Raw genomic sequence first — 12,500 nt, forward strand, 5'->3', positions numbered from 1 at the left:
ACTGGACAACAGAAGACTTGTAGAGGACATACATTAAGAGGTATCTGTTGTGCTTTTGTGCTTTTCCTAAAAAAAGTCCTTTATAGCGTTCTGACATGGTAATAGTAGCATTTTGAAGAAAATAAATATTAAAAAAGGTCTGTCAAGTACACCAGCAGCAGTGTGTGTGTGTGTGTGTGTGTGTGTGTGTGTGTGTGTGTGTGTGTGTGTGTGTGTATGTGTGTGTGTATGTGTGTGTATGTGTGTGTATGTGTTTAGTGCAGGTAGAAGGTGCGGTGTGCGTCTTGTGTGTGTGTTCGTGTGTCTGTGTGTGTGTGTGTGTGTGTGTGTGTGTGTGTGTGTGTGTGTGTGTGTGTGTGTGTGTGTGTGTGTGTGTGTGTGTGTCAGTGTGTGTATGTTTGGGTTTAGTGCAGAAAGTGCAGTGTGCTTGTGTGTGTGTGTGTGTGTGTGTGTGTGTGCATGTTTTGAGTTAGTGCAGGTTGAAAGTTCAGTCACGAGTATAGTAGTGCAGGTGGAATGTTCAGTCGCAGATATGGTGGTGGGGGGATGGGGGGTGGGGGTTGTCAGTGGCCTTGCTGGCTAGAGGCTGACAGTGGAGGGAGAGTGGGTTGAGTGTTTTCGGCTTATTCGGGATACTGAAGTGTTTATATGCGCAAACGCAAATTCGGTATACATCATATTCCGATCATATTCGGGATACTGAACTGCATGTATACGCACTCAGTATGTCCATTGGCCTTAAAGGTAGAGTAGGAGATCTTTGAAAAACGGTTCCTGTGAGCTATATTTTTGAAAATACACAGCCCGCCTCTCCCTTCAGCCCTCCCCTCAAAGCCACGCCTTCAAAACACATGAACGCGCATGCAGTCTGTCAAGTGTTCGGATTATCCCGGGAACCCACGAGAGCTCACGAGGCGGGGCTAGAACTAGAAGCCACGTCAAATCGATTAGCCAAGCTAACCTCCAGCCATGGCACTGTCTCCGGCTACGGTAAGAATGTTCAACATCACAATAAACGCACAGGCCGTCATGGTTGCCATTTCAAGAAATATTGATGACAGTAGATGTATACTAGATTAGTTATTGAACTTGACTTGATGCATGTTACTTATCTCATTCTAACTTCCTAACACTGATGACAGATGCTATGCTATACCGTCATCCCTAGACAGTAGCCAGTAGCTACAGTACTGACATGGATTTATTTTGACAGATGTGTACAGCAATATACATTTTACTATTGTATTTATATATACCCGACACCACAATCCGTAGTGTTTTAGGCAAGGACGTCAGTTATGTACGAATCTTACGGGGATATTTCATTTGGGTTGCCGCACGCGCAGACACAGGAACAGAGGGAGTAAAGAAAAACAACCGAACTGATCAACGCTAATTAAATTGTTTTGGCTGACGATATTTTCATATGCTTTAGACCTTCCACGACCACGACGAGAGCTCCAGCTTTCCTGGCCCATCACAATCATAACGACCTAACAGCCCAGTAGGACCGATGGCCAGAGATGGAGGAGGAAGATAGACGCAGCAGTGGTCGGGGATATTGATTAGGAAGACTCCAACAGAATTGACACCCTGCTAACTGTAGGATGTATGTACATTCATCCCACAATAACATATGTCCTGCTGTATTCCTCCAGATGTGTAAGTATTGTATGGATGTTATCACAACAGATGTACTCTATATCGCAACACGAGTAGGCTGCACGAGTACACCTGTTGTGATAACACCCATTACAATATTTCTACTCCTATGAGTACTAGTGTGATATGACATGGTTGTAGGTACACAACACCAGTGGTAGTTCAAGTACATCCATAAAAGCCCTTCTACTTCATACATCTGTGTGCCCCTGGCACAACACCAGTTTGTAAGAAATTGACTGCAAAACGTTGTATGCATACAATTGGCACATCTTTATTTATATACACAATAATGATTGCTTATGTCCATATCGGTCTTATTGTCAATAGTTATTTAGTCCCCATCATCAAATAGAAAATGCATTACATAAAACGTATTTATTGCTTTGCAGGCCTTGATTCAATCATTGAATTTGAAGCAATCCCATCGGTTACTGCAGCGTGCCCTGATCCGTGACCCCAGTTTGATGTTCGACCTGGCACATGACATCTGGTCCTCAGCCACAGCCCAGTAGCATAACCAACCTGGCGCCTCTGCGCAATCTGTAAGGAGATGCCCATGAACATTGAAAGGAAATGCTGTGGTGTTCTCAGTTTTGATGGAAGACTTTGGGCTGATGTAGGACTAGGTGAGAGAAACGGACTCTTCAGGCATGCAGCCTACAGACAGTATGGGGCACTTGAACAGGGTTGACGTTGTAATACACAGTACAATACCCAGGATTAGCCAGGGTTACCCTGCTCCACTAGAGAAATATAAAAGGTTTATACAGAGTACGGTATAAAACACACAAACCGTCAGTGTGCAGAGTTTATTTTTCATTATCTGTAGGAGCATTAATCTGTACATTGATACATCTCACCTTTTTTTGTTTGGAACCATGTTTGTCTTGTTACCTTTGTTTTTTTTTAATACATAGAAAATAAATGCAACCTGTCAAATAATCTTCTGATTGTAGTCTTGTGGAATATATAAATTATGTAACCATGCATTTTCAGTCAGAGAATGAATAAAAAAAAGCCACACAGTCAAATTGTGTCCACCAATATTTACTGTCATTGAAATGTATGGACAATTTAAAACAATGTATTACACATGACACTAGATACATTACTTTATACTATATTTACAGTTGTCATTACCACACAAAAACTCGGGGAAGGTGGGTAAGTGCAGCAACTGTGAAGGGCCTAGTCTGAGGTTGGAGGCGTCTGTGCTGTAAAAAGATAAACAGAATTAGAAATCACATATCTGACAGTAGCTCCAGTGACATATTAAATGTAAGTAACCTGGGTTGTTGGGGCAGGCACACCAAAAATAACTCCTTTATCTGGGCTCACCTGGTTGTGAGTGTCTGCCGTCAGCCATCCCTCTTGGGGCAGAAAGTCTTGTGCACAGGACTGTGCCCTGAAGGTTGACGTTCACAGTATGCAGCCTTCATGTCCTGGAACTTTTATTGTGCAATTTTCCATATCTGAAACAAGCAATGTGTTATACTATATTAGGGCTTCATTACATCAAATTACACATGAGGGTTTTACAGGGTGTTGGCTACAGTCCCAGGAGCAAAGTGGAGTTGTGTGCCTTGCTCAAGTGCACTTCAGCTGTGGATGGAGATGTAGGTAGGGAGAGGTAAGGATGGGATTTTAACCTGCTTCTCTCTGTGATCTTAGGACCACCTCTCACCATCAGGTGATGGCTGCTACCTCAAATCTCACTCATGGCCCAAGTTATGATCTGTAATCAGCATTGTTTTTACCTTACAAAAATAAATGTAAATGCATTCAGCACCATGGGGGGCTGTGAAGACGTTTGAGTATATTTGCAGAACTACATACTGAATTGAGCCATCCGCCTTTCTCTTGGTTGGTGTGTTGAGATGGTGACTGCAGTCCAGGCTTCTTGGATCGGAGAAGAGCTGTAGCTTTTACTGGCATAAGTATGTGGTTGTGGAAGGACCCTGTCTGCGGTTGACCTGAGGGAAAAAAGAGCACAAATTGCATATTAGCACAGAGCCCATGCTAAGACCATAGACAGATAAATCATCTGGCACAATCTGCATGCAACCAACAGAACCTAGAAAGAGGCAGATTAGCAGCAAAACACAAAGGGGACAAGTACACAAAAAACATGCAAAGTGTTCCGATTAGGTGCATGGAGGTAGTCTGTGTTGATTCCAGCAACCTCAAAGACTGAAAAGTGTCCCAGTGTATTGAATTGAAACCTATAGCGCGTGTGCGCGCACACATAGGAAATATGATAATTTAGTGTATCAATTACAACTACAGGATCTGTTCATATGCTTTTGGGTGATTCTCACGAAACGCGCAACAAAGTTGTTTTGACAACCATTTTTTCAAAATGCTTTTTTGATTGAATTTCTTTTTGAATCGGTTACATTAAAGTGTACAGTTACTAAGCACAATAATATCAACTTACCTGACAACTATTTAAAACAATTTTTTTAACGTTTTAAAAGTCCATGTTTGCTAAAATGCTCATTACCGCAATTTTTGTCTTTCATGAAATGTATTAGGAAACTTAATTGTTCTTGCAGTTTTGTTCATTGAATATTGATAGTTGTAAATAGGGGCTACATAAAACACTCAAAAAAGTTTTTTTCCTTATTATTGTAGTTTAAGAATTTTACCATTTTACCTCATTACCGCAATAGGATCATTTGTTTTCCTCTTTAATTTTAGAATAAATCAGTGAAAACCTACAATTTCGGTCCAAAAATATATTGAAGTGAAAGAAACATGAAAGGTACTGTGTTCATAAAAAATATATATGAATACAGTTTTCCTTTAGTACTTTTTTTTTTACAATTAAGTGCTCATTTCGGTAATGAGGGATACATTTCGGTAATGAGAATGAGTTTTCGGTAATGAGAATAAGGAGGAATAAATTGAACTAAAGCCTAATATTAGTAATTGATGTGATTTGTTATTATTATTAGCACAATGACAGAGTCTCCAGGGCAGAACTAATCAAATGACACCTAATAAGATGATAAATATATTCTATATAAAACCATTCATTAAGCTACTGAAGGATATTGGGATTCAAGACTTGACCCAGCCAAAGACCATAAAAGACCATAGGTCAGGGGTGGGGAACCTGTCTCGAGGGCCATTTGAGGCTGTTTAATCAGGCCCCCGATATAAAATCAATGTTATGCAGCGTCATGTGAAATATGGCATATTTTTGTAAAGGAATCTTACAAATGACATTTGCAATACAATTCAGTTATATTCAGGGGAGCTAGAGAAGGTGGGGTCTGTTTTAAAGGTGGCTGCCTTCAATATAGGCCTAAAGAGCAGGGGGAAATCCTCAGATAAATTTGAAGAGGCCCCTCGAATGAAAAAGGTTCCCCACCCCTACAGTAGGTGAAGAGGTGAGGCCCCTCCTGGGCACCAAAGTAACATCATAGTATAGGGGGTGAAGGCCAAGGGGTGCACTCTGAATTTAAAGTTAGTCCATCATCAAAACACCGGAGGGTAGCCACCTGATGACCCCAATGAAGCGCATACATCCCACTCCTCATCCCCACCCTGAATGACATCACAACTCACCACTTATCTCTCCAGCCAAAAATCTATAGTGGACTCTAAAGAAATCTAAATCTGTCATGAGGAAAATCATGTCGCAGTGCAAGGTCGTGCACTGGACTTTTTTTCTGACTCAGCACGCACCGGCAACTAGGAAGTAGGTAGTAGAAGGAACAAGAGATGACTAGAGTAGCTTGTATGGTATGTGGGTTCGGTACAGCTTGGTTTTAGGGTCACAGTTCGGTACATTTTCGGTACAGTATCACCATAATGCTGTCCGGACCAAAGCTGGAATTCACAATGAACGTTATGTGTTATGAAATATCACTGAACACCACTAACTGCTTGTGTTGCACATTGCACATCAATGGCAGTCATGGGTTAGGTCATCATCAGACTCCCGATTCCCGACCCGTCAGGTTGGTGGAGGGAGTAATTAACCAGTGATCTCCCCCATCCTCCTCCATGACTGAGGTACCCTCATCATAGTACTGCTCCCATTCAGGTGCTATTGGGGATGAGGCATAAATGCCATTCTTTTGTGTGCAGTGTTCATGTGTGTGCTGTGGAGTGCTGGATCACAATGACAATGGGAGTTGTAGTTTCCCAAGTGGGCTTTCACTTCACTCGCATTTTTTAAAAAGAAAAAAATGTTTGGTTTTCAGGACAATATCAGACATGCCCATAATAGTATAGGGTGCATGAAACAGAATTAAAATGTTGTTCTCTTGCAGTATTGTGCCATTGCATTACCTTAACTTCCTTGTCATTTTCTAGCATGTTTGGTACTTGTCAACGGGTGGCACAATAGACTTGGAATTTTGAATTGCTGTGAATGGGCATTTTCAGCTAAATCAGTGCAAAGTGCATTTGGAGGCTGTTTTGATCCAGTTGCCTCTCCACTTACCCAGGACATCAAGAACCCACAGCATGACTAAAAGATGGGTACATGAGTGTTTGAGCATGGCTAAAGGATCGGAGTATGGGGCCTGAAACCTTGCTAAAAGTTGCAAACAACATGCATAAGCAGTTTCTAATTTGGGAAAGTGTAAAGGCAACTACAGCATTCCTCCAAATGATTCTTCTTACTAGTTTTGATTGAAATATTCTAAAAACTGCTTCACACTGAATTCGCTAAAAAAGGCCTATTCACTGCACCACAAAGATTTTGGAAGGAAGTCAAGTTAGTAAAAAAGGATAAATACTCAAACCCATTACAAATGAGGGTATGACAACCAAACACAGGAAGCAAAAAAACCTGTCAATTTCTGGGAAAGCACATAGACTTGAAGTGAGTCGATTTTGTCTCCCAACTTTTTCCCTTTTTGCCATCTACGCAATCTGACAACTTCACAGCGAGTGCTGGCTTCATTGTTTGCAATTGCCTTTGCATTGGGTGACATCACTAGGCAATTTGACCATTGTTTGCATCAAAAGACCACATTTCGAGGGTGGAAACAGCCAGAATATTGATTCATGGGTTGGCATGTGAGCAAGAATTAAGTTGTGACTTGCTACTCTCAATTAACTCTCACAACAGGGTTTCTGGCCCATAGTCGATTAAGTTATTGTTCTTCCAAGGGTGGGACAAAATGTAAATGTGTACCACAACATTAGCCAGAAAGGATGAGAACAGAAAAATGGTCTATGAACAACACCTATATGACCATCCAGTCGCTCTAGGTACTCCCAGTCAAGATTGTTCTCCGTGGTGGTTTCCCAAGTGGTGGAACAGTCTCCCAGAGGCAGCAAGACTAAGCACCTCTCTTGCAGCCTTCAAGAAACAACTAAAGACATTCCTCTTTCGAGAGAATCTACTAGACTAATGATTGAACTGGCCTTGCCCCAGGGCAGAATCCTGACATTATGTTTAGTTTAGTTTAGTTTGTGAGTGTATGTTTGTCTGTGTGTGTTCTCATTATTTCCTCTTTATAAAAAAAAAAAAAAAAAAAAAAAAAAAACTAACCCCTCTTTGTAATTGCACTTGTTGTTCTGTATATCTCCTGTGCACTTTGTATTTGCTTGTGATGTTGGCTTGATTATGTCCTCTTCTGAAAGTCGCTTTGGTTATAAAGCGTCTGCCAAATGCAATGTAATGTAATGTAATGTAATGACCACTGAATTTAGCCTATGTAATGTATATGGAGATGATCACTTTTACAGACAACCCCCATTAGTTGAAGGAACTATTGTATATGTTAGGCATTTACTTTTGCTTTGTTTACTTACAATATTGTATATCGAATATCGATTCAATTGCATATTTCAACCTGAAATGGATGCAATTTCACTGAACACTTCCGTCAAGTGCTTTAACTATAATTAAGTGACATAGTGACAATATTTATACTGCAAAAATATAATTTCTATTTAAAGGGTTGCAGTTGCATGTTTAAAAATGTACATAAATAAAAAGCGAAATACATATATGTCATGAAAATATATTCTAAATGTAAATCACCATAGAGTCTCATTACCGAAATTGACAATCCTCATTACCGAAAGGTACTTAAAAAACATTGCGGTAATGAGAATGTGTATTGCGGTAATGAGATGGCTCAGCACAATAATGCTAACTGTAACTTGAGTAAATTAATGACATAGCTAATTCATGACCATTGTTGAATTCTGAAAAGGAATACCCTATTACCAAGCAAGTTTAAAATGAAAAAATCTTTTTCATTTCGAAATATTGACTGATTTCGGTAATGAGAACCACTTTTGTCGTATTTGCATATTTTTGAGACAAATTGTGACATTTTACAGGCACAAACAATAAGGCTGACTAATCATGTAGCAATCTTGAATCTCCTGTTAGTACAGATGAATTGGAGGTAGTTTCAGCTCATATTGAAATTCTGATGGCTTTTAATTGTAGTTCTGAAATATATTGCGGTAATGAGAAGAAAAACTTGGGGACACGATCTTTTCTTGAAATATTCATTAGTGTTCATTATTTAAATTGCCAACAAGGAACACTTAATGAAACTTCGGACATAGACTAACGCTCTTGTAGTGTCATTTCTGTATTTTTAAAGTTTTTATTATGTTTTACCCTAATTCAAAGACCAGAAATTTTGGTCGGGACACATTTCGGTAATGAGAATTTGCCTATAAAATGCATAAAAAGTGGAAAATAAAAATAATATTTCTTAAAATGAACTAGTGTGCCAGAAAGTACACGTCTCGCTCTACAGTCATGTATATTATCAAAAGAATCCCTGTCATATTTAACCATTAAAAAGTCATTGCCATTGTTTTTTTTAGCTTCGTGAGAATCACCCATCTGTCAGATAGAACCATTGTTTCTCAAAGGCAGATCATTCCAAAAGGGATAGTAGTATCTGCAACTGGACGAAATTACACCCACAAACATGAAAAACATTTTAACAACTCAAAGGCAGCCTTGATGTGAGAGTGAACCTGATGAAGCAATAGCGAAACGCATTGTTCAGCAAATAAACTACCAGTGTGTGGTGATTCATCCTTCATTTACTTGGCAGCCTTGATATGTTGTGATACAGGAGCAAGGAACAGCTATGGAAAACACCACAACATTGGAATGGACAAAGCAGAACATTTCTATATAACCATGGTAAAAACAAATAATGTACCGGCATCTCCATGTGATCATTCAGTGTAGCCATAACAATAAAGATCTGCTGTGTAGCCGTCATGGTCATTAGGTGGTATTTATCAAATGCAAAACTACTGTCTTCTCAAAAACGACATCAGCGAGTTAACAACATTAGTTCTACATCCACAATCATGTTACATTTGAAAACCCAAAGGCAATCTATTTTGCAATGCTGGAGTGGGGAACAGGTTGTGCTTGTGCTTGCTACAGTATTACCATCGTCATACAACAGAGACGTACATACCCAAAGCAAAACATGCAAACGATATATTTTTGTAAACCACTAGAAAGACATGGGCTTTGCTGGTCAAAGTAATGTGTGTGTAAACATGGTAGGTTACTTACTTATTACGGGGTGATTCCGTATTTAGTTACTGAACGCGGGTGGAGAAGGGGAATTGAGAACAGGTGCTTCCATCCTCCCAGCTGGTTTGTCGCTCGTTCGCACAACTAGATTCTAGTAGCAAAACACACAAGAGTAACCGTCTGAGTTACACAGAGCAATTCTGAAAACGTGTTTATGCGCACAGAATAAATGCCACAGGGGAAAAAAACACCAAAAATAACGTGATTAAGGTAGCAGCTATGTTAAGCAAGGTAGCAGCTAGATATGTTGGAACTTGAGCTAATCCTCTGACCCCTCTCAATGGATAGGCCTCCTTGCTTAAAAAAAAGACACCACAGTGTCCTAAACCAATTCACAAAATATTATACAGACAAATATATTACCTCACCTCTCGATTAGAAATGTGGTCACCAAAGCCTATGTTTGAAGCCGCTGCCGTAGCCGACTGTGTCCAAGAGTGTCAGGTCCCATTTCCAATTGTCAGCCCGTGTTGGAATCTGGTCTTGCGAGTCCAATGACTATAATCCAAGGGACTATGTTATCCTGACATGGTTAGTCCAGTGTAACAAAAGTCAAAGTTCTTCCTGTAGCTCTGCAAAAGCCAGCAAAGTTTCCAAGTAGCTCAGCCTGCTGCTAACTCTCGTTACCTTGCTAGCCGAGTGATGATGAGCCTCGTCGCGTGTGCATGAATGATGGGGGCGGGGTCGGTCAAGTTCACGAGTCGGTGAACGCGCAGGGAGGAGGGGTGAGTGCTGGTGGTTGATGGACGTGTCAGAAACCAATAGAAGTGATGATGAGTATTACTTCTATTGGTTGCCGTTTTCTTCTGACTACGCCCTCTACACTGGACCAAAAGATTTCGTTTTTTTTCCAAACACTCTATTTTAATGGGTGCTATGGCATCATGAGGGGTTTTTCAGATGATATGGTAAAACATGTTCCAGAAAAACATCTCCTACCCCACCTTTAAGTGACATTTGGTTACTCGGTTCGGTACCTTGGGTTGTCTATACCATAACCGAATACCACTTAAGGCCAACAGTCATGAAATATTTATGACATGGATATAATGTTTATGACACAGTTATGACACTGTAATGACATGCTTATGTCATCGACGTCAAGCAAACTGTTACCCCATTTAAGACTAAGTTTGACTCTCACAAAGTTGAATCCAATTAGTTACACAAGCCTCAAGTGACAGAAGCAAACATCCCTGGTAATACACATCAACTCATTAAACTCTCTATCTCTCTGTCTCTGTCTCTCTCTCTCTTTCCAACCCTCTATCTCTCTAACACACACACAAACACACACACACACACACACACACACACGCACACGCACGCACACGCACGCACACGCACACGCACACGCACACGCACACGCACACACACACAGTTATGCCCCGTGTACATCGGGAGCGACCAACGCGAATGAAGCGACGGAAGTCATTCATTCTCTATGGAGGGTGCGCGACCAGCGCTACCGGAGCGAATTCGCCAGGGGCGAAGCTTCTTGAGCGACCAGGGCGACTTTTGACGATTAAACTCAAGCTAATCACAAGCGAATTCGCTATGACGCTGTTCGGCGAAAACCAATCGGAACGTTCATATCGAGGAATTTCCCAGGCTGTCAAGACAGAGCCGTTATGTGATTAGCTGAATCAAACATGTCAGTGCAGCGTCCAGAGCGAATAAAACGAATTCATGGCGAAACTTCTTCAACCACCCCAGCTACCCGGTCGTGTTGGTAGCGCTTGATGTACACGGGGCATTATGGGTTGTTATTGGAGCTTTCCCTTCAGGTGTTCAGTTTACACTTGCAGTCTAACACAATGACACTCATTTTGCATACTGATGGTAAACCAACAAACAAACACACACACACACACACACACACACACACACACACACACACACACACACACACACACACACACACGTGCAAGCACACACCATACGTATTTGTATTGCGCACACAGGAGACACATACGCATGCGCGTTCACGCACACACACACACACACACACACACGTACGCACACATGCTTATGCGCGCACACACACACATGCTTGCGCGTGCACACAAATACACACGCGCGCGCACGCGCAAAAACACCAGCTTGAACTGTCTCCACTTGCAGAACTCCAGCTTTATTTACCCTTCAGGTGTTTACATTTGAAGTCACAGTCTGACACAATGACATGTGTTTTGCATACTGACGGTAAACAAACAAGCAAACACACACGCGCGCGCGCAGGCACGCTCACACAAATATACACGCGCCCGTGCACACACACACACACACACACACACACACACACACACACACACACACACACACACACACACTCACGCAAAAACACACGCGTGCGCACACACAAACACACACACACACACACACACACACACACACACACACACACAAAAACAAACACACACACACATACACACACAGATTTACGCTGTCCGTTTCATTTCCTATTTTTCCGTCAGAGTTCCCGTTCTCATATCCTCTGTCACCGATAGCGTTAGTAAACCTCAGCCACTTTTCACTTGGTTTTCTTTTCCGTATTCATTTTTGCATCCTCCTGCCCCAAAGTTGCAACAACAACAAACACCTAATTCAATATACAGTGCTGGTGTCTTTTACAAGACCAAGCATTGACAGTCTAAAGACGATAAGACACTAGGCCAGGGCAGGGGCGGAGCAGGGGAGGGGGGGGCATAGGGGCCAGAAACCCTGGGCCTCACCACTAAGGGGGCCCCCCTACCAATGGCTTTGGATTTCTAAACACCTCAAAGGCCCCATTTGCGATATTTCAGTATTTTTTAAGTAGCTCAGTATTATGCTTAACAGTAAAGTTGGTGTTAAATGCCTTTATTGCCGGTATTTTTTAATCATTAGGTGTGAGGGGAGCCTCTGACACATCTCTCGCCCCCCCCCCTGTCACAATGCCAGTGCTCCACCCCCAGGCCAGGGGTTGTCAAAGTGGGGGCCGCAAGGGGATGCCAGGGGGTCATGGCTGGTTGGCAGGAAACACATCAAAGCCACCCTACCCCCCACCCTGGACCCCTACCAGTTCGCATACCGAGCCAAGCGATCCACGGAGGATGCAATCTGCTCTGCCCTCCATCCAGCCCTCACCCACTTGGACAATAAAGACTCATATGTGAGAATGCTGTTCATTGACTTCAGCTCAGCATTCAATACCATAATACCAAAACAACTCATCAGAAAACTGGACAAACTAGGTTTCAGCACCTCCCTCTGCAACTGGCTGCTGGACTTCCTGATGCAG

At 41.8% G+C, this 12,500-nt stretch overlaps 1 protein-coding gene and 1 long non-coding RNA gene across 3 annotated transcripts in view; both read right to left on the reverse strand.

Moving 5' to 3' along the window:
• Positions 1-12,500, reverse strand: part of LOC134448084 (phosphofurin acidic cluster sorting protein 2-like) — a 254,249-nt gene that overhangs the window by 116,596 nt on the left and 125,153 nt on the right. The gene's annotated exons all lie outside the window — the stretch shown is intronic.
• LOC134448734 (uncharacterized) lies at positions 2,762-10,077 on the reverse strand. Of its 2 annotated transcripts, none has more exons than XR_010034844.1 (5): positions 9,586-10,077; positions 9,197-9,308; positions 3,502-3,638; positions 3,004-3,137; positions 2,762-2,879 (listed from the first exon to the last, which is right to left on the reverse strand). It is a non-coding gene; the product is annotated as an uncharacterized LOC134448734 (long non-coding RNA). The 2 variants fall into 2 exon arrangements; XR_010034845.1 differs by having other exon boundaries at positions 9,581-10,077.

Source organism: Engraulis encrasicolus, chromosome 1 (genome assembly GCF_034702125.1).
Source record: "Engraulis encrasicolus isolate BLACKSEA-1 chromosome 1, IST_EnEncr_1.0, whole genome shotgun sequence".
NCBI lineage: Eukaryota > Metazoa > Chordata > Actinopteri > Clupeiformes > Engraulidae > Engraulis > Engraulis encrasicolus.